At 45.7% G+C, this 22,951-nt stretch overlaps 2 long non-coding RNA genes across 3 annotated transcripts; one reads left to right on the top strand and one right to left on the bottom strand.

Annotated features, from left to right (window-relative positions):
* The first annotated feature begins 545 nt into the window (after positions 1-545).
* On the top strand, positions 546-2,763 carry LOC134910348 (uncharacterized). Of its 2 annotated transcripts, none has more exons than XR_010176171.1 (4): positions 546-623; positions 2,073-2,140; positions 2,230-2,351; positions 2,522-2,763. It is a non-coding gene; the product is annotated as an uncharacterized LOC134910348 (long non-coding RNA). The 2 variants fall into 2 exon arrangements; XR_010176172.1 differs by lacking the exon at positions 546-623 and adding an exon at positions 1,452-1,588.
* An 18,294-nt stretch (positions 2,764-21,057) lies between these two features.
* Positions 21,058-22,308, bottom strand: LOC134911762 (uncharacterized). Its single transcript, XR_010176825.1, has 3 exons — positions 22,213-22,308; positions 21,451-21,545; positions 21,058-21,266 (listed from the first exon to the last, which is right to left on the bottom strand). It is a non-coding gene; the product is annotated as an uncharacterized LOC134911762 (long non-coding RNA).
* Positions 22,309-22,951: the final 643 nt, after the last annotated feature.

Genomic DNA, 22,951 nt, shown 5'->3' on the forward strand with positions numbered 1-22,951 from the left:
ATAAGATTTTACTCACCGGTAAATCTATTTCTCGTAGTCCGTAGTGGATGCTGGGCGCCCATCCCAAGTGCGGATTGTCTGCAATACTTGTATATAGTTATTGTTTAACTAAAGGGTTATTGTTGAGCCATCTGATGAGAGGCTCAGTTATTATTCATACTGTTAACTGGGTATAGTATCACGAGTTATACAGTGTGATTGGTGTGGCTGGTATGAGTCTTACCCGGGATTCAAAATCCTTCCTTATTGTGTCAGCTCTTCCGGGCACAGTATCCTAACTGAGGTCTGGAGGAGGGTCATAGGGGGAGGAGCCAGTGCACACCAGGTAGTCCTAAAGCTTTCTTTAGTTGTGCCCAGTCTCCTGCGGAGCCGCTATTCCCCATGGTCCATACGGAGTCCCAGCATCCACTACAGACTACGAGAAATAGATTTACCGGTGAGTAAAATCTTATTATATATATATATACGCACACACACACACATAGGCTATAATTAGCCTTTATTTGTGCACCAATCAAAATAGGATATGTGATGACATCATCACCTTTCCCTTTATAAGGAGTAACATCTAGTCTGGTGCTTCATTGCACAGGTACTGAGCATCCACTGCAGATGTATAGAAGGTGAGGGAATATGGCATCATTCTGAACAAAGCTCTATTTAAATATGTAAATGTCACTATGTATATTTTATTCATGTATATTTGCATATTGCACTTTAGTGCTTTCAATGGTAGGATATATTCACTTTCACATCTCTTTTGAGTTTGTGACAGTATGTAATTAAAAGTTTATTCTTTGATAATTCATTCCAGCACTTCTAGAGTCTGGGTTTAAAGATCAGCACTTTCATTATGTCAATCAATGAAGCAGCTGGACTCATAAGAGTATTTAATTGCTATGGGCCAGAATAGTAGTAGTGATCAGCAATAGAGCTTTTTGTCTTTAATGGGCCCTACACACTGGCCGATTTTTTGAAAGATATGAACGATCTCGTTCATAAATGAACGAGAACTCGTTCATATCTTTCAGTGTGGAGACTCCTGCGATGAACGATGCGCGGCCCCGCGCTCGTTCATCGCTGGTCTCCCGTCGGCTGTGCATGCAGGCCAATATGGAAGATCTCGTCCATATTTGCCTGCACTTCAATGCAGCCGCGTGACGGGGGGAGTGAAGAAACTTCACTCCCCCCGTCACTGCCCCCCCGCCGCCGGGTCGCTCGTCGGCCGTATCCGCCGTCGGGCAGCTCAGCGGCGGGTCGGCCAGTGAGTAGGGCCCATAAAACCTCCAATAAATGTTATACCACTGCAATGCATTGTGGGTCATCTAACAATTAAACGTTTACTTATATTGGGTGGATATAAGGGTGAGGAGGATTATTATAGTGAATCAATCCTAATGATAAGAGGATAAAATTCATAGGTTGGTTAGTTTATACCATTAATAATCAGGATATAATTAGCCTTTATTTGTGCACCAATCAAAATAGGATATGTGATGGCATCATCACCTTTCCCTTTATAAGGGGTAACATTTAGTCTGGTGCTTCATTGCACAGGTACTGAGCGTCCACTGCAGATATATAGAAGGTGAGGGAATATGGCATCATTCTGAACAAAGCTCTGTTTAAATATGTAAATGTCACTATGTATATTTTATTCATGTATATTTGCAATATTGCACTTTAGTGCTTTCAATGGTTGGATATTTTCACTTTCACATCTCTTTTGATTTTGTGACAGTATGTAATTAAAAGTTTATTCTTTGATAATTCATTCCAGCACTTCTAGAGTCTGTGTTTAAAGATCAGCACTTTCATTATGTCAATCAATAAAACAGCTGGACTCATTAGAGTATTTAATTGCTATGGGCCAGAATGATAGTAGTGATCAGCAATAGAGTTTTTTGTCTTAAAAACCGCCAATAAATGTTATACCTAAAAAGGGAGGTTGTTCTTTAAATACGGTTTCATTATAAAATGCATCAATTATCCTAAGTCAAAACTGATATCATTGACTAATTAAATATCTGATAATGACCATTCACTAATTTGCCCTAATATGAATTTATTAGGTTTCCTTTCTAAGTGACCCTTCAGTACCTTGTTTTCCGAATTTTTGTACAAGTTATCTCACCACAAGGTATGTAAGGGGACATTATGATATATTTTTATTACATATATAATATGAACATTCAGTATATATGATGAGGTCAATATTTTTCCAATTAGGCCACACTGATTGTTCATCAGAAAGCCTCGGTGTTATATTGAAGTTTCCATCATGCATGTATGAACAAGTTTTGTCGCATTATACTGTTTGTATAAACTACTGTACTTCTCAGCTGCTTGAGGTAGGACCCAAAATTCAATTGTAATTTTCTTCCTTTTCATTCTGTCTGCTCTGATATATCCTTGTTCTATTATAATGATATGTTCCTCGTATATTTTGATTGAATGTATTATGCATTTTTATTAAGGAACAATTATTTTTAGTTCTGATAAGATTTTTTTACAATTGTAGAGATACCCCTGATGAAGTCTTTTGTATAAGACGAAACGCATTGGGTTGTCTGTGTTGTGAAGCGATCTCCGAACCAACTACAGGTTAAGTATCCCATATCCAAATATCCGAAATACGGAATATTCCGAAATATGGACTTTTTTGAGCGAGAGTGAGATAGTGAAACTTTTGTTTTCTTATGGCTCAATGTACACAAACTTTGTTTAATACACACAGTTATTAAAAATATTGTATTAAATGACCTTCAGACTGTGTATATAAGGTGTATATGAAACATAAATGAATTGTGTGAATGTAGACACACTTTGTTTAATGCACAAAGTTATAAAAAATATTGGCTAAAATTACCTTCAGGCTGTGTGTATAAGGTGCATATAAAACATAAATGCATTCTGTGCTTAGATTTAGGTCCCATTGCCATGATATCTCATTATGGTATGCAATTATTCCAAAATACGGAAAAATCCGATATCCAAAATACCTCTGGTCCCAAGCATTTTGGATAAGGGATACTCAACCTGTATAAGGAGAAGGAGGAGATTGTTGTGATCCTTCAACATTTGTATTCAGCGCTAAGAGTCATACATCTTAAAGTGTGGAATAATATATCTCCTCTGTATTAATTTGAATATGTTTTTAATAAATGTTTTATGATGGAACATGTTTTTATTTTTAAAAAAAGTATTAACCAATTAGGGGTTGGAATAGTGGGAGTTGATGCGACCCCCTGGCGCCAATTCTTCTAGTGTGTGTGTGTGTGTGTGTGTGTGTGTGTGTGTGTGTGTGTGTGTGTGTGTATATATGTATATGTATGTATGTATGTATGTGTATATATATATATATATATATATATATATATATGTATGTGTATATATATATACACATACACATACACACACAGCTGTAGTTGGGATTCAGTGAGGTTGCACTTGTTCCTGTAAAAAGGAATAGTTTCGTTCAGGATTTGAAATTTTCCTAAGTTCTCTGTTTGGTGACATGTATAAACAGAGGTAGACTATAAGGTTCCACCATTCTTGATTGAAAATAGATATTATATTTATCGAATTGAATATGTGATTGGATGTAATCATTGGATATTCTAAACCTTTCTAATCAATGGTAATCACTCCTACTATAAGAACTGATTCCAAACCCCTGATGAAGTCCTAACGGACGAAACGCGTTGGATTTTGCAACGTCTGGTTAACAAAGTCCTTATCACAAACATCTGGTTGGAGATACATCCATTTCGAGTTCTGACTGTGATCACCTGGCTGTAAAATCCTCACATCCAACTGTAATTTATGTATAAGATTGTAATATTGTTTTATATGAATTTTTAGAAGGTTGTGTCAATAACGAACGCTTAGGATAAATATCGTTTGTTTCTGTACAATAAAAACTTTTAATTATTGTCATACAAAAGGCATATTGGCTCCCACGAGAATCCATTTCTATTTGTAATCTACTTTTAATACCTTATCTGACAGAGGGTATTTCTTGTTGGTTTGAGACTAGAGGTATAGCGCAAGATATTAGGGTTGATTTTTTGTTATATATATATATATATAATTTTATAACTACCGGCAAATCTTTTTCTCCTAGTCCGTAGAGGATGCTGGGGACTCTAAGGACCATGGGGTATAGACGGGCTCCGCAGGAGACATTGGCACTATAAAGAACTTTAGAATGAGTGTGCACTGGCTCCTCCCTCTATGCCCCTCCTCCAGACCTCAGTTAGTTAGATCCTGTGCCCAGTGGAGACTAGGTGCACTACAGGGGAGCTCTCCTGAGTTTCTCTGAGAAAAGAATTTTGTTAGGTTTTTTATTTTCAGGGAGCACTGCTGGCAACAGGCTCCCTGCATCGTGGGACTGAGGAGAGAGAAGCAGACCTAGTTAAATGATAGGCTCTGCTTCTTAGGCTACTGGACACCATTAGCTCCAGAGGGTCGGAACGCAGGTCTCACCCTCGCCGTTCGCCCCGGAGCCGCGCCACCGTTCTCCTCACAGAGCCGGAAGATAGAAGCCGGGTGAGTTTAAGAAGAAAGAAGAATTCGAAGGCGGCTGAAGACTTCAGATTTTCTCTGAGGTAACGCTGCGCGCCATTGCTCCCACACACAACACACACAGCGGACACTGAAGGGTTCAGGGCGCAGGGGGGGCTAATAATATAGGGGCTGCGGAGGCACTATATTGTATAATCCCCCGCCAGTATAGAAAAATTGAGCGGGACCGAAGCCCGCCATTGAGGGGGCGGAGCTTAGTCCTCCATCACTAACCAGCGCCATTTTCTCCACAGCACTCCGGACTCTTCCCTGCTGAACACGGTGACAGAGGGCAAAAAAGAGGGGGGGGCGCACTTTTTATTGGCACAGTGAGTGTATATTATATATAAAAGCACTGTTTTTGTCTGGGAATTGGTTTCCAGTGTCAGTTGGCGCTGGGTGTGTGCTGGCAGACTCTCTCTATGTCTCTCCAAAGGGCCTTATTGGGGAATTGTCCCCATATAGATATATCCCTGAGTGTGTGGGGGTGTCGGTACGCGTGTGTCGGCATGTCTGAAGCGGAAGGCTCTTCTAAGGAGGAGGTGGAGCAGATGATTGTGGTGTCTCTGTCGGCGACGCTGACACATGATTGGATGGATATGCTGAATGTTTTAAATGCAAATGTGTCTTTATTACATCAGAGGTTGGACAAAGCAGAGTCCAGGGATAGAACAGGGAGTCAATCCATGGCTTTGGCTGTGTCACAGGGCCCTTTAGGGTCTTAGAAACATCCCCTTTCCAAAGTAGCAGACACTGATACCGACACGGATTCTGATTCCAGTGTCGACTACGATTATGCGAGGTTACACCCAAGGGTGGCCAAAAGTATTCATTTTATGATTATTGCAATAAAGGATGTTTTACATATCCCTGATGACCCCTCTGTCTCTGACAAGAGGGTACACATCATACTTGCCTACCTGACCCTCTCCATGAGGGAGAAAATCTTCTGTTCCTGGTCTTTCCTGGTAATGTATGATTGCCATCACCTGTGCTGAGCTAGTTAATTGATAAGAAAGGCGTTTCACCACAGGTGATAGCAATCATACATTACCAGGAAAGTCCAGGAACAGAGCATTTTCTCCCTCATGGAGAGGGTCAGGTAGGCAAGTATGGTACACGTTTAAGGAAAAGAAACCTGAGGTAACCTTTGCCCCATCTCATGAGCTGAACGCGTTATTTGAAAAGGCTTGGAAAACTCCTGACAAGAAACTGCAGATTCCCAAGAGAATTCTTATGGGGTATCCTTTTCCAACACAGGACAGGGTACGGTGGGAATCCTCACCCAGGGTGGACAGGGCTTTAACGCGCTTGTCCAAAAAGGTGGCGCTGCCATCTCCAGACATGGCTGATCGCAGACAGGAAACTACATTAAAATCTATTTATACACATACGGGGACCTTGCTCAGACCGGCAATAGCTTCGGCTTGGGTTTGTAGCGCTGTTGCGGCTTGGACGGATACTTTGTCAGCTGACATTGATCCCCTGGATAGGGATACCATTTTATTGACCTTAGGTCACATTAAAGACGCAGTCTTGTATACAGTTGTGCTCATAAGTTTACATACCCTAGCAGAATTTGTGATTTTCTGGCCATTTGTCAGAGAATATGAATGATAACTCACAAACTTTTCTTTCACTCATGGTTAGTGGTTGGGTGAAGCCATTTATTGTCAAACAACTGTGTTTACTCTTTTCATAATCATAATGAGGACTTTTCAGTGGGATATTCTGGACAAGTGGTCTGAGTCCCATTTTCATATTCATCAGAAAATCAGCCTGTCCCCCATGCCAGGGTGTCTCTCCTGTGGTGGCTGCAGAGTGCTCACCTTCTAGAGCAGGCTTTCCCAACCACGGTCCTCAAGGCACACCAACAGTGCAGGTTTTAGCGATATCCAGGCTTCAGCACAGGTGACTTAATTAGTAGCTCAGTTATTTTGATTTAACCATCTGTGCTTCAGCCTGGATATCACTAAAACCTGCACTGTTGGTGTGCCTTGAGGACCGCGGTTGGGAATGCCTGTTCTAGAGGGTCGCAAGTTCGGCATTCAGGACTGGGTTCTGGTGACCACGGGCGTGAGCCTCCGAGGATGGGGAGCAGTCACACAAGGAAGAAACTTTCAAGGACTATGGTCAAGCCAGGAGGCTTGTCTTCACATCAGCGTACTGGAATTGAGGGCCATATACAATGGCCTGCGTCAAGCGGAGAATCTTCTTCACGACCTACCGGTTCTGATTCAGTCAGACAACGTCACAGCCGTGGCTCATGTAAACCGACAGGGCGGAACAAGGAGCAGAGTGGCAATGGCGGAAGCCGCCAGGATTCTTCGCTGGGCGGAAAGTCATGTAAGCGCTTTGACTGCAGTCTTTATTCCGGGATTGGACAACTGGGAAGCAGACTTCCTCAGCAGACACGATCTCCATCCAGGAGAGTGGGGACTTCATCAAGAAGTTTTTGCAGAGATAACAAGTCGTTGGACTTCCTCAAATAGACATGTTGGCGGCACGTCTCAACAAGAAGCTTCGGAGGTATTGTGCCAGGTCAAGGGACCCTCAGGCAGTGGTGGTAGATGCCCTGGTGACACCGTGGGTGTTTCGGTCGGTCTATGTGTTTCCTCCTCTTCCACTTATCTCAAAATATTGAGAATCATAAGACTAAAAAGAGGGCGGACAATACTCATTGTTCCGGATTGGCCTCGAAGGGCCTGGTATTCAGATCTTCAGGAAATGCTCACAGGAGATCCATGCTCTCTTCCTCTCAGAGAGGACCTGTTGCAACAGGGGCCCTGCGTGTTCCAAGACTTACCGCGGTTACGTTTGACGGCATGGCGGTTGAACGCCGAATGGAAAAGGCATTCCGGAAGAAGTCATCTCTACTCTGAGGGCTAGGAAGGAGGTGACTGCGAAGCATTATCACCGTATCTGGAGAAAGTATGCATCTTGGTGTGAGGCCAAGAATGCTCATAAGGAAGATTTCCATCTGGGCCGTCTTCTCCACTTTCTGCAGACAGGAGTGGATATGGGCCTGAAATTAGGCTCCATTAAGGGGCAGATTTCGGCCCTATCAATTTTCTTTCAGAAGGAATTGGCTTCTCTCCCAGAAGTCCAGACTTTCGTAAATGGAGTGCTGCATATACAGCCTCCTTTTGTGCCTCCAGTGGCGCCATGGGACCTAAACGTGGTGTTACATTTCCTAAAGTCTCACTGGTTTGAACCTCTTCAAACAGTGGAATTAAAAATTTCTCACTTGGAAGGTGGTCATGTTGTTGGCCTTGGCGTCTGCAAGGAGGGTATCCAAATTGGCGGCTTTGTCTCACAAAAGCCCCTATCTGATTTTCCATGTGGATAGAACAGAATTGAGGACTCGTCCTCAATTTTTGCCAAAGGTGGTTTCATCTTTTCATATGAACCAGCCTATTGTGGTGCCTGTGGCTACGGGGGACTTGGAGGATTCCACGTCCCTTGATGTAGTCAGGGCCTTAAAAATGTATGTAGTCAGGCCGGCTCGGGTTAGGAAAACAGAGGCTCTGTTTGTCCTGTATGCAGCCAACAAAATTGGCGCTCCTGCTTCTAAGCAGACTATTGCTCGCTGGATCTGTAACACGAGTCAGCAGGCTCATTCTACGGCTGGATTGCCGTTACCGAATTCGGTAAAGGCCCATTCCACTAGGAAGGTGGGCTCTTCGTGGGTGGCTGCCCGAGGCGTCTCGGCATTACAGCTTTGCCGAGCGGCGACTTGGTCGGGTTCAAACACTTTTGCTAAATTGTACAAGTTTGATACCCTGGCTAATGAGGACCTCATGTTTGCTCAGTCGGTGCTGCAGAGTCATCCGCACTCTCCCGCCCGGTTTGGAGCTTTGGTATAATCCCCATGGTCCTTACGGAGTCTCCAGTATCCTCTAGGACGTAAGAGAAAATAAGATTTTATACCTACCGGTAAATCTTTTTCTCCTAGTCCGTAGAGGAAGCTGGGTGCCCGTCCCAGTGTGGACTAAATTCTGCAAGACTTGTATATAGTTTTTGCTTACATAAGGGTTATGTTACAGTTTTGATCAGTCTCGGGCTGATGCTGTTTTGTTTCATACTGTTAACAGGTTGGTATATTCCATGTTATACGGTGTGGATGGTGTGGGCTGGTATGAATCTTGCCTTTAGATTAACAAAATCCTTTTCTCGTACTGTCAGTCTCCTCTGGGCACAGTTTCTCTAACTGAGGTCTGGAGGAGGGGCATAGAGGGAGGAGCCAGTGCACACCCATTCTAAAGTTCTTTATAGTGCCCATGTCTCCTGCGGAGCCCGTCTATACCCCATGGTCCTTACGGAGTCCCCAGCATCCTCTACGGACTAGGAGAAAAAGATTTGGCGGTAGGTATAAAATCTTATTGTGTGTATATGTGTGTGTGTGTGTGTGTGTGTGTGTGTGTGTGTGTGTGTATATATATATATATATATATATATATATAATATGTGTGTGTATATATACTAGGTGCTTCATCGCGCCCTACGGGCGCTCTTCACACCGTCGCAAGGGGCTATGCCCCTTTAACCCTTGCATGCCTATATGGGGTTCAATATTTGTATTATATGGAGTATTACCTGCATTCCTTTGTTAGTGGTTAAATATTCCACAATGAAAGGGTGTGCAATGGTGAAGGAGGCGCAGCCCCTTGCGACGGCGTGAACAGCACCTGCAGGGCACGATGTACAGAATGAGCGGGTGCGGGGTGGGACTGCGGATGGGGGAGGGTGTCTGTAGATGCTGCAGGTGGAGGGAGGGCAGATGCGGGGGGGGGGGGGCCCGGATGGGGAAGGGTTGGGAGGTGCTGCGGGTGGGGGAGAGACAAGAGTGGGGGCTGTAGATGGGGGAGGGGTCCGGAGGCACTGCAGGTGGGGGAGGGGCAGGGGGGGGCCACGGGGGAGGGGCAGGTGCAGGGATGTTGCGGATGGGTTAAGGGTTCCGGAGGTGCTGTGGGATGGGAAGGGGCGGGGGTGCCAGGGGTGGGGTAGGGGGTCCGGAGGCACCGCGGTGGGGGAGAGGCAGGTGCGGGTGGTGCGACGGATGGGGAAGGGGGTCCGGAGGCACTGCAGGTGGTGGAGGGGCAGGTGCGGAGGTGCCGTGGGTGGGTGAGGGGGGGACCGCGAATGGAGGAGGGTGTCTGCAGATGCTGTGGGTGGAGGGAGACATATATGGGGGGTGGATGGTGGAGGAGGTCTGGAGGTGCTGTGGGTGGTGGAGGGGTGGGGGAGTGGGAGCCGCTGGTGGTGTAGGGGGTCAGGAGGCACAGCGTGTTGGGGGAGGGGTGGAGTGTCGCATGTGGTGGAGGGGAAGGTGCGGAGGTGTGGTGCATTGGGGAGGGGTCTGGAGGCGCTGCGGGTACTGTACCTGCCAAAAAGGTAGTTGGAGGGTATGCAGTAACAGAGCCAGGACAGGGGTGACAGGGTCAGAACAGGGGTGACGGGGCCAGGACAGGGGTGACGGGCCAGGACAGAAATGACAGGTACAGGATAGGGATGACAGGGCCAGGGTAGGGGCGGCAGGACCAGGATTTGGTTGACAGGGCCAGTATAGGGGTGACAGGGCCAGGATAGGGGTGACAGGGCCAGGATAGGGGTGACAGGGCCAGGATAAGGGTGAAAGGGCCAGGATAAGGGTGACAGGGCAAGGCCAGGGGTGACAGGGACATGACAGAACACAGGGCACGGGAGAGATTGGTATTAGGGACAAAACAGTGGTGACAGACAGATGTCTTACCGGAGTCACTGCTGCTGGCTGCTGCTGTTCCACTCCAACCTGTTTGGATCTGCTGCTGGTGGAGGCTTGGCTTCCTCTGCCCGTCCGCCTCCCTCCCCCCCACTCCTCAGTCACACACCACGGACCTCGCGCGGCTGCTGGACACTGTGGTAAGGGGAGACTGGGAGTGACTGGTTAGCCCCCAGGAGACGCTGCGGCTGGAGGGAGGAGGGGATCATAGCATGCACGCGGCGCGGACCTCGCTGCTGCCGGGCACTGTGGTAAGGGGAGACTGGGAGTGACTGGTTAGCACCCAGGAGACGCTGCGGCTGGAGGGAGGAGGGGGTCATAGCATGCACGCGGCGCGGACCTCGCGGCTGCCGGGCACTGTGGTAAGGGGAGACTGGGAGTGACTGGTTAGCACCCAGGAGATGCTGCGGCTGGAGGGAGGGGGTCGGAGCCTGCCAGCAGCGCGGACTTCTGCAGCACTGCCCGTCGGCTAAAGTGTGTGAAGGAGCTGGGCGCACTTCACTGCAGGTGGCAGCGCTGCAGCTAGTGGTGGGGTTGCCGGGGCTGGAGATAACAAAGGCAGTACGGAACCTGCATAGCGGCAGGTGCCCCACAAAACTGCAGCTAAGAAGCGTGGAGTGTGCCAGAAAGTGACGCTCCTCCGCGTCTGAGAGACCCTGCTGAGTATGCTGATGTGGGGGGTCAAGTACACAGTGAGCGGGTACCCGTCTGTCTGCATGGCATACCCCTCACACACCCATACCTCCCAACTGTCCCGATTTTCCCATTTTTTTGGGTCTGTCCCACCCGCGGGCCGCAGTGTCCCGCGGTGGGGGGGGCAGTTGGGAAGCTCCTGTACTCGCTGTTCTGCTTAGCATGCACACAGCGTCTATTTAGTGGAGACAGAGGGAGAGAGGGCATCAGGGGGTACGGATTAAGGGTGGGCCCGGGGGGTACATACCCCAGGCCTCACAGTTTTAGGGGGCCCCCAGCTGGAGTTGCTCTGTCCCAGCTCTGAAGCTCCCCCGTCCTGCCAGTAACAGCAGCAGCATTGTCCTACAGTCAGCACACGCTGCTGCGTGTTGGCAGGTCTGTGGTGTTGCAGGGAGGCAGCAGCCTCCCTGCTTTCTTCTGCCTGTGCGGGTGTGTAGGGGGGAGCGACCACCTGTCGCTGGATTTACCCCTAGCTGAGGGGCCAAAATCCCATAAAAAAAAAAAAAATCCCGGAATTTGCTTGAAGGGGGCGTGGCCACGAGGGCCGCAATTAGGCCACCCCCCCAAACCGACAGCAGGCACAGCAATGAGATAGGGTTCCTGTCTCAAGTGCCCTGTGCCCCCTGGACTCATAATCCGCCGCTGGGGGCATGCCAGCAGCTCACAGAGCGCTGGGCATGCCCCCTCACTGACGAAAAGGGGGCGTGGCTCGCGATCGCGATCCACCCGCGAAACCACGCCCCCTTTCCCATTGGCCATGCCCCCTTTTTACTGTGCGTGTGTCCCTCCTGCCTGAAGAAAGTTGGGAGGTATGCACTCCTGCTTGTGCCATGGCCATACCATCTGCTCCTGCTCCAAGTCTCCTATAGATTTGACCAGATCTGTGACTCATTTGACTAACTCCGCCCAGTGTTTTGACTCCGCCCAGCGTTAGCAAATGAAGCACAAAGTCACAGATCTGGGCTATTATATAGGAGATATATATATATATATATATATATATATAATTTCTCATACGTCCTAGAGGATGCTGGGGTCCACTTCATGACCATGGGGTATAGACTGTTCCGCAGGAGCCATGGGCACTCTTAAGACTTTTCAATGGGTTTGAACTGGCTCCTCCCTCTATGCCCCTCCTCCAGACCTCAGTTTTAGAAATGTGCCCAGGCAGACTGGATGCACTCTGAGGAGCTCTACTGAGTTTTTCTGAAAAGACTTATGTTAGGTTTTTTATTTTCAGGGAGAACTGCTGGCAGCAGACTCCCTGGTTTGTGGGACTGAGGGGGCAGAAGTAGGAACCAACTTCCTGAAGAGTTTCATGGCTCTGCTTCTGGCTGACAGGACCCCATTAGCTCCTGAAGGGTACTGAACGCTAGCCATTTCTAGATGCTCACTCCCACAGCACGCCGTCACCCCCCTCGCAGAGCCAGAAGTCAGAAGACAGGTGAGTAGAAGAAGACAGATCTTCTATCAAGAAAATTGACAGCTGAGGTACAGCGCGGCTGGTGGGAGCGCAGCGCGCCATTGTTGCCCACACACACAGGCACTGCAGGGTGTGGGGGTGGGGGGAGGGCGCCTGGGCAGCAGAAATACCTATAAATTGGCTAAAAGGGGGCATAAGTTGCCGCTGGCACAGCCCTACCCCCGCCAGTATAAATAATAATAAAAATTACTGAGTGAAAAATGCGCCATTGCGGGGGCGGAGCTTCTTCCTCAGGCAGCCAGCACACTGCTCAGCGCCATTTCCTCTCTCTCCTCAGGCTGCAGAGACAACGCTGGTCCTTTCCTCCACTTTTGAATACAAGTATCAGGGTGAAAATAAGGGGGGGGGGGGGGGGCCACAAGCGGTTTTGGTGCATTACAAGTGTGAATTACTGTGTAATAAGCACTGAGTGTCTGTGGGCATTCTGTGTTCACAGGCATTCGATACTGGCGCCGGGGTTGTGACCTGGCTGCTCTTAAACTGTGTCCTTCTGACAGATTGTACTGTGGGTTTGTCCCCTATAAGTCCCAGTGTGTGTGTTGTACACGTGTGTGAGACATGTCAGAGGCAGGGAGTTCCTCCCCGGAGGAAACCATTTTAGGGACACAGAGTTGTAATGTAGTGGCGCTGCCGACACAACAAGAGCCTGCATGGGTGAAAGAAATAAGTGATAGTATGCATCATATCAATAGGAGATTAGAGAAGTCTGAATCTCATGCTGAGTGCTGGAGAAAATCTGTGGAAGTTGTGATTTTTCAGGGCTCTGTTCTTCCATCTGCAGGCGACCCCTCTGGGTCACATAAGAGACCATTTGCGAATATTGTGAATACTGATACCGACACGGACACTGATTCGTGTCGACGATAGTGACGCCAGAGAAATAGATCATAAATTGGCAAAAAATATATGATAGCTATAAGGGAAGTTTTGGAAGTCATGGAGGCCACTTCTGTACCTCAGGAGAAGGCGTATTTCTATAAAGAAAAGAAATCCAAAGTCACTTTCCCTCCTTCCCACGAGCTAAATAATCTTTTTGAAGGGATGTGGGTGAATCCTGAAAAGAAATTTCGTATTCCCAAGAGGATTCAAATAGCGTATCCTTTCCCAGCAGAGGAAAGAAAAAAATGGGAGTCACCCCCTGTGTTAGACAGTGCACTGTCCAGGTTGACAAAGAAGGTAATTCTCCCTGCACCTGGTACGGCTTCGCTAAAAGAGCTGGCAGACCGAAAGATGGAAACTACATTGAAATCCATTTATGTTGCCAATGGTACGCTGCTCAGGCCCACTATTGCCTGCGCGTGGGTGAGTCGCGCTATTGAAAAATGGTCGGAAAGTGTGTCATCAGAAATTGACACGATTGATAAAGATTATATACTCCTTCAGTTAGGGAATATCAAAAACGCTGCCGCATACATGCTAGAAGCAATGAAAGATATTGGACTCTTGAGTTCACAAGCCGCTACCATGGCAGTATCGGCTTGGCGGGCGTTGTGGAACGCGGACGCAGATTCCAAATGAAATATGGAGGCTCTCCCATATAAAGGTGAGGCCTTATTTGGCGTTGGACTGGATGCGTTGGTCTCAGCGGCTACCGCACGTTAGTCGACCTTTTTGCCCTCTGCGCCTGCATCGGCAAAAAAGACCTATCACCCACACATGCAGTCCTTTCAGCCCAATAAATACAAAAAAGCAAGAGGTTCCCCCTTCTTTGCTGGTAGGGGAAAGAAGTCCACAGTGGCTTCAAATTCCCAGGAGCAGAAGTCTACCCCTACTTCTGCCAAATCTTCAGCATGACGCTGGGGCTCCCTTGCGGGAGGCCACTCGGGTGGGGGCACGTCTCAAACTGTTCAGCCAAGGTTGGATTCTGTCTGGCCTGGATCCCTGGGTGTTGCAAATCATATCCCAGGGATACAAGCTGGAGTTTCAAGACGTTCCCCAATGCCGATTTTTCAAATCGACCTTGCCAGCTTCTCCAGACAGAGAAGCAGTAACAGCGGCAATCCAAAAATTATGTCAGGATCAGGTCATAGTCCAGGTGCCTGTGTCACAACAAGGGGAGGGGTTTTATTCAAGCCTCTTTGTAGTTCCGAAGCCGGACGGCTCGGTCAGACCGATCCTAAACCTGAAAAACCTGAATTTCTACTTGAAACGTTTCAAGTTCAAAATGGAATCGCTGAGAGCAGTGATTTCCAGTCTGGAAGAGGGGGACTACATGGTGTATGTAGACATAAAGGATGCTTACCTGCATGTTCCCATTTACCCTCCTCACCAGGCCTATCTGAGATTCGCGGTTCAGGATTGCCACTACCAATTCCAGACGTTACCTTTCGGTCTCCGCGGCGCCGAGGGTATTCACCAAGGTGATGGTGGAGATGATGGTTCTCCTGCGTCAAAAAGGAGTCAATATAATTCTTATCTGGACGATCTGCTGATAAATGTGAGATCCAGGGAGCAACATCACACTCTACCTGTCGATACTCCAACAACATGGTTGGATCATAAATTATCCAAAGTCACAGTTGGAACCGATGACAAGGTTGTCTTTTCTCGGGATGATCCTGGACACAGAAGTTCAGAGTATTTCTTCCGGTGGAAAAGGCTCTGGAAATCCAGAAACTGGTAAAAACAGATTTTGAAACCGTCCAGGGTATCGGTCCATCAGTGCATTCGGTTGTTGGGGAAGATGGCGGCGGCCGACGAGGTCATACAGTTTGGCAGGTTCCATGCCAGAGAATTCCAGTGGGACCTGTTGGACAAGTGGTCGGGTTCCCACCTACACATGCACCGAAAGATAATCCGGTCGACCAAAACCAGGATTTCGCTCCTGTGGTGGCTACACAACTCTCACCTACTAGAGGGACGCAGGTTTGGGGTCCAGGACTGGCTCTTGGTAACCACGAATGCAAGTCTCCGAGGCTGGAGAGCTATCACTCAAGGAGAAAGCTTCCAAGGACGATGGTCAAGTCAGGAAGCCTGCCTTCACATAAACGTGCTGGAACTGAGAGCCATTTACAATGGCCTTCTACAAGCGGAACATCTTCTTCAAGATCATCCCGTGCAGATCCAGTCAGACAATGTAACAGCAGTCGGGTACATAAACAGGCAGGGCGGAACGAAAAGCAGAGCGGAAATGGCAGAGGTGACGAAGATCCTCCTCTGGGCAGAAAGACATCTAAAAGCTCTGTCGGCAATATTCATTACGGGAGTAGACAACTGGGTAGCAGAATTCCTCCATCCAGGAGAGTGGGGCCTCCACCAAGAAGTCTTCGCAGAGGTGATAAGACTTTGGGGAGTTCCTCAAGTAGACATGATGGCATCTCGTCTCAACAAGAAGCTTCAGAAATATTGTTCCAGTTTGAGAGACCCTCAAGCAATATCAGTGGATGCGCTGGTGGCCCAGTGGGTGTTCCGGTCGGTGTATGTCTTCCCTCCACTTCCGCTGATCCCAAAAGTGCTCAGGATCATCAGAAGAACAAGAGTTCGAGCAATCTTCATTGCCCCAGACTGGCCAAGGAGGGCTTGGTACCCAGAACTTCAGGAGTTGCTCCTAGAAAATCCTCGGCCTCTTCCTCTTCGCGAGGACCTGCTACAGCAGGGGCCGTGCGTGTATCAAGACTTACCGCGGCTACATTTGACGGCATGGCTGTTGAGCGCCGGATCCTAGTCCGAAAGGGTATTCCCAAGGAAGTCATCCCCACTCTTATTCAGGCCAGGAAGGGAGTAACGTCGAAACATTACCACCGTATTTGGAGAAAGTATGTATCTTGGTGTGAATCCAAGAAGGCTCCTACGGGAGAGTTTCACTTGGGACGTTTTCTCCATTTTCTACAGGTTGGTGTGGAGGCGGGCCTCAGATTTGGATCAATCAAGGTCCAGATTTCGGCCTTGTCGGTTTTCTTCCAGAAACAATTGGCCTCTCTTCCAGAGGTTCAGACCTTCGTGAAAGGGGTTCTGCACATCCAGCCTCCATTTGTGCCTCCTGTGGCACCATGGGACCTTAATGTGGTGTTGCAGTTCCTCCAATCGGACTGGTTTGAGCCTCTACAAGAGATAGAGTTGAAGTTTCTCACTTGGAAAGTGGTGATGCTTTTGGCATCCGCACGGCGGGTGTCAGAGTTGGGGGCCTTGTCTCACAAGAGCCCTTACCTAATCTTCCATGAAGATAGGGCAGAGTTGCAAACTCGTCAACAATTTCTTCCAAAGGTTGTTTCTTCTTTCCACATAAACCAGCCTATTGTGGTGCCAGTAGTTACTGACATGTTCACAGAGTCAAAGTCCCTAGATGTGGTTAGGGCTTTGAAAATTTATGTCGCTAGAACAGCTCGTATACGGAAAACAGAGTCTTTGTTTATCCTGTATGCTCCCAATAAAATTGGGTATCCTGCTTCCAAGCAGACTATTGCGCGTTGGATTAGAAGTATGATTCAGCAAGCTCATACTAAGGCTGGATTACCGTTACTGACGTCGGTGAAGGCCCATTCCACTAGGAATATAAAGAAAAAACACCCTAGGGTGGATTTACTCCAGGCGCTGATGAGGGAGATGCACCACAGCAGCTAAAACACATGGGGTTGGTCAGACCCTCAAAACACAAATGGATAAGGAAAATTAAAGCGCTAATTGGTCACATATGAGAGCAGAAGGTCACATGAAATTACACATTTATTGTATGTAAAAGAATTAAAAGGTTAAAAAATAGTAACAATGTATGAAATATGCAATGAAGGCCACAAAATAGTGTCGCTGTGTATCTCTCAGTCCTGATAGGAGTGTATAGACAGTTCACACCTGTTCCAAAAAACAGTCCCTTAATTGATATGCTCAAGGTATCCCGTCACTGTTCCATCATGTATAATAGTTACCACCAGCAGTTGTCCAAGGTGTTTAAGCGGATAGGCATCCGCAACGGCTTGTCCCTTGTTTAGCTGTGGGTGATGGCTGTTCTTCAAACGGGTCCGCAAATTGAGCCAGTGATGGGGACCTGGTCCAGGTGGAGAGTCTTCAGGAAAGAGTTGTAGATGGTAGGCACACACAGCACCAATCGCCAACGCGTTTCGTTGCGGTCACGCAACTTTTTCAAGGTAATGGAGGTGCTGCTATCCAGGGTTTTTATACCCTTTACAAAATGGTTGCTCATTTGCATATGTGAATGACAGTGACCAAATACTCTCATTATGTGACCATAAATGACAGACAGACAATTTAAAATGTTGAGTAAACAATACATAGTTAATAATAAGTATGATACACTTCGTTTTTTATAAAACTACAGTTTAATCAATAATAAGGGAGCAGATCATGTGACTTCCGTATTTCAATGGGGAAATAGAGATAATATAAAGCCCGGAATGAGGTGCAAAGAATCTCTCATCCGTCCTGTATAAAAAGGGGCTTAAGGTCATGTCCATATATTACATGGGATCCGCCGATATAAATAAGAAGCAGGTGAAATACAGCACTTAGTAAAAACGCTGGCACCTGGGAACCCAATTGCACGTCATATGTCCGCGGCCAGGAGTCCAGGCAACAGCGACGCTCAGGCGTCCCCACCGCCCACGTCACTAGGCCCCGCATGTGACACAGGAGTCGCGCCCAGATGACGCAACCGTCGGATTTCGTTGATACAGAATGAATGGAGGCGGCAGGGATTGGTCCATTGTCCCGCCATCGTCATAGTAACGAATGGGCGTGGGGGTTACCATGGCAGCGAGCAGTGCAGTGCGCGTCACCTAGGCAACACACGCCGCACTGTACACCGCCACAGCGAGCAAAAAGCATATTAAAAAATGTGTATAAGGTGATTGACCCTTGTATATAGAGTAAAGTGCTCACTGTAAATCAATTAATAAAACAATAAGAAGGAAAGGGCTACAGGAACGATTCTGGTGAATAATGATATATACAGGGAACAATGGTGAATGCTAATAATAATAAATAGTGAGTAATAGTATATATGTCATAGTAACAAAATATTTGTAGGATCATATATGTATAAACATATTACATGTATAATAAATGTGAGAAAAAAAAAAAAAATAATAACACAAAGAATAATTAATAATAATAATAATTGATGTAATTATTCAAAAATTCTTGCTTTATGATAAACACTTAAATGTGAATATACATCATAAAGAGTATTTTGCTATGGAAACAGGGAAAATGGAGAGATCACAAAACTGGATTCAGTTCTACCTGTTCGTTTAGGCCAGAGGGGTATATCGTATTCAGCCTAAACATCCAATAAAGCTCTTGTTTGCAGAGTAATTTATACCGATCCCCACCCCTCTTAGTTTTCACAATCTGTTCAATGGCTACTACTCCTAGTAGACTGGGGTCACTATCATGGCAGTCTCTAAAATGTCTGGAGACGCTATGTGTCGGGGATTTATTTATGATATTCCGACGGTGTTCCATAAACCGGACTTTAATACTTCTCGTCGTCCGTCCCACATACCTTTTATTACAAGCACATGTCAGCAGGTATATGACATAATTGGTGTCACAATTCATAAAATTACTGAGAAAGAATTCTTCACTTCCCTCAACAAGAATAGATGTAGTTTTCTTGGGGATATGTTTACAGGTGGTGCACCTATTTGCACCACAACGGTGGAAGCCAGGGGGTCGTGCTGGTATCCATGATTCTCGTATTCCTCCCTCTAGATCTATTGGGGGAACTGTTTTGAGATAACTGGGTGCCAGGATGTTTTTGAGGGAGCGTCCTTTTTTAAAAATGAACTTAGGTCTGTGTGGCAAAGTCCCTCTTAGTACTGTATCCTGGTTTAGCATCCCAAAATTCCTGCTTATGATTCTCTTGATTGCCATACTCTCACTATTAAACGTTGAGATGAAGGCCAGATTTTCTTGTTGAGTGTTGTACATGTGATCACTGTCCCGCTCTATTGGGGATTGAGTCTTACTAATTTTGGGTTTAAGAAGAGTGTCTCTATTTATTTGTAGGACTTCTTGCATGGTTTTCTTTAGTGATGGTTGTGGATAGCCCCTTGATTGGAACGCTTCAGTCATTAATTTAGCTTGTTCTAGGTATTTGCTATCTTCCGTGCAGTTACGCCTTAAGCGTAAAAACTGCCCCCGGGGGATGTTTTTCTTCCAAGGGGGGTAGTGAGCGCTCTGGTAGTGCAGGTAGGCATTAGTTGCCACTTCTTTAATAAAATTGGAAGTGTATATTTTGCCATCCCTGGCCTCTAGTGTTAAATCCAAAAAATTGATAGTGTCAGGGTGATAGGAGTGAGTGAATCGGAGGTTGAAGTGATTAGAATTTAGACTAGTAACAAAGTGGAGTGCCGATGATAGATCCCCGTCCCAAATAATAAATAGATCATCTATATATCGGCCATAGAGGACCAGATTCGCGCCGAAGTCCCCGCCCCACACATGGGCATCCTCGAAGGTACCCATGTATAGGTTGGGTATCCTGCTTCCAAGCAGACTATTGCGCGTTGGATTAGAAGTACGATTCAGCAAGCTCATACTAAGGCTGGATTACCGTTACTGACGTCGGTGAAGGCCCATTCCACTAGGAAGGTGGGCTCATCCTGGGCGGCTGCCCGGGGGGGGGGGGGGGGTCTCGGCATTGCAGCTTTGCTGAGCAGCTACTTGGTCGGAGTCAAACACATTTGCTAAATTCTACAAGTTTGACACCTTGGCAGGTGAAGACCTCAAGTTCGGACAATCGGTGCTGCAGGGTCATCTGCACTCTCCCGCCCATACTGGAGCTTTGGTATAAACCCCATGGTCATGAAGTGGACCCCAGCATCCTCTAGGACGTATGAGAAAACAGGATTCTAATACCTACCGGTAAATCCTTTTCTCCTAGTCCGTAGAGGATGCTGGGCGCCAGTCCCAGTGCGTATTTTACCTGCAGTTTAGTTATTGAAGTTACTCAAGTTGTGTTATCTTAGTTTCAGCATGTTGCTGCAATTGGTTCATGCCTGTTGGCGTGTGTTATGTTGAATACCATGTGTGCGGCATGGTTGGGGTGCGAGTTGGTATGTATCTCACCACTAGTATTAAAGTAAATCCTTTCCTCGAAATGTCCGTCTCCCTGGGCACAGTTCCTATAACTGAGGTCTGGAGGAGGGGCATAGAGGGAGGAGCCAGTTCACACCCATTGAAAAGTCTTAAGAGTGTCCATGGCTCCTGCGGAACCATCTATACCCCAAGGTCATGAAGTGGACCCCAGCATCCTATATGGACTAGGAGAAAAGGATTTACCGGTAGGTATTAAAATCCTGTTTTATATATATATATATATATATATATATATATATATATATATCAAGAATTACTCTCCCACTGCGCTATTTCAAATAAAACACTAAAATTAATTAATTATATGGCTGCCTGTATCCTCTAAGTTCCCTGTTAGGAGGAACTAAATGTGTGAAAATATGAAACGAAATAGAGGAGATGGCGCCAAGGGAGTTATATCAACGCCCTACCTAAAAACGGACCCTTACAGTACTCTCCGGATAAATTACGTCAGATAACAAATACTAACATAAAAATTTATTGAAACATATAAACCCGACACAAATGTTCATAAGTATACAGAGTTGATACATTTACATTTGTCGCACAATTTGAACAATCTGTTTGTAGTGATGAGGAAAAAGCGTAGATATATCACTACGATTTCCTCCTTCTCCTTATTGTAGATTCGGAGGTAACATCAGATAATAGATAGATAAATAATCCAACGCGTTTCGTCTTGTTCCAAGACTTCATCAGGGGTAAAATCTACAATTGTAGAATAATAAGTCAAAACAAATACATAGCAATAAGCATCTTACACTCACATATAACATGACATATTGGTATCAAAAGAACATGACATAGCAACATGAGGAGGAAAACAGAATAAATAACATGAAGAAAGAGGGAAAAAAAGAGAACCAAAAAGCACAGGTTGTGAAAAACATACCTCTTCATTTCAGAACATATTGTCAGCACATAGGTCATTCAAAGATGTATGAACAACGTTTCAATGGGACTTGATTGATACAGCGAGGACCATACCTAATTAAAAAACGTTTAATAACCTTTATTAATTAAAGGACACTTTTTGTTCAATTAGGCAGAGATTGGGATTAATCCAATGGATGATATATGAGGTATGTGCATACCTCATATATCAGCTTGAGTCTGACATTCAGATATTCGAATATGGGAAGATTCATATGTGTATAGAATCAAACTGGTTCACAAGCATAAGGAACCTAATAAATTGATTAATTGGGTATTAATTATAAGAACAACTATGAGTTCATAAATAGACCCCTATCTTATTTTGACACCCATAATTATAAAAATTCTGGTATCATTCATGTCTGATCACTAATGAACAGATCTCATGACTAACCCGTGTGGTTTCTATATATGATACAGAACAAAGCCACAGAATTGGCTATAACAAACACCAATGTTACCACTATACAACGATCCTCTACTAAATAATCTGATTATAACCAGCCATTTATTCATATTTGGAAAACCCAGGACTAATTGTATTAACCATCAGTATAGTGAACCCACATGATATCTTTATTAGGGAAACCCATACTTTATGGACGGTATCACTGATCTATGATCGAATAATTCAAACAAATTACTCAAAGTGCTACCCACAGGGGGTGTAGTTCATTAGTGCCAATCATTAAAGAAATCTCTATAATATAGCACATACCTCATCGGTCAGCAGCTTGAACCCGACACTCAGAGACTCAGGAGTGAAGGCAATTCAAATGAGTATAATGTCTAACCAAATTAGAACACGTGGTAGACCTGGTAAATTAATTGGGTTGATATCAATTAGACCATCCATTAAAGTACCAGTATGGTACAAAGAGTTCCCACCCCATGGAGAAACAAATACTCCTTTCACTTAGTAAGGGGAAGATCTATTAACTATAAAAATTATATAAGTGAGTGTATAACTCATACAACTTAGTTTCATATTCATGAATAAATCTGTCATATTTATATAGTGAATATATATAATTAGTGCATATCATATACTCTTTAAAAAATTACATTTATAAATGATTAGTGGTTAACCAGTCAATTAACTACATATAGTTGGTACAAAGTGTATACTAATAAATGGGACCACTTTCAAAGTTGATAATATACTATTGTAAAAACAAAACCTTACCCTCCAGTAGTGCAGTGCTGGCAGCCAAGTCTCTGTATAATGAGGCATTGGACCTAATAACCACCCTTTATAAAGGGAAAAGTGATTACATCACTTCCCTTGCAAAGTGATTGGTGCTCTATATATATGTGCTCCATTTACTATATTAGAATGGAGATTACTTAACCAAAAGTGCATAGATTTACAATTTTCAAATAATCAAACTAAGTGTATTAATGGTATTATTATGAGAATAACTCCTTAGGAGGAAATACCTAATTGATTAATATTA

Source organism: Pseudophryne corroboree, chromosome 4 (genome assembly GCF_028390025.1).
Source record: "Pseudophryne corroboree isolate aPseCor3 chromosome 4, aPseCor3.hap2, whole genome shotgun sequence".
Classification (NCBI taxonomy): domain Eukaryota; kingdom Metazoa; phylum Chordata; class Amphibia; order Anura; family Myobatrachidae; genus Pseudophryne; species Pseudophryne corroboree.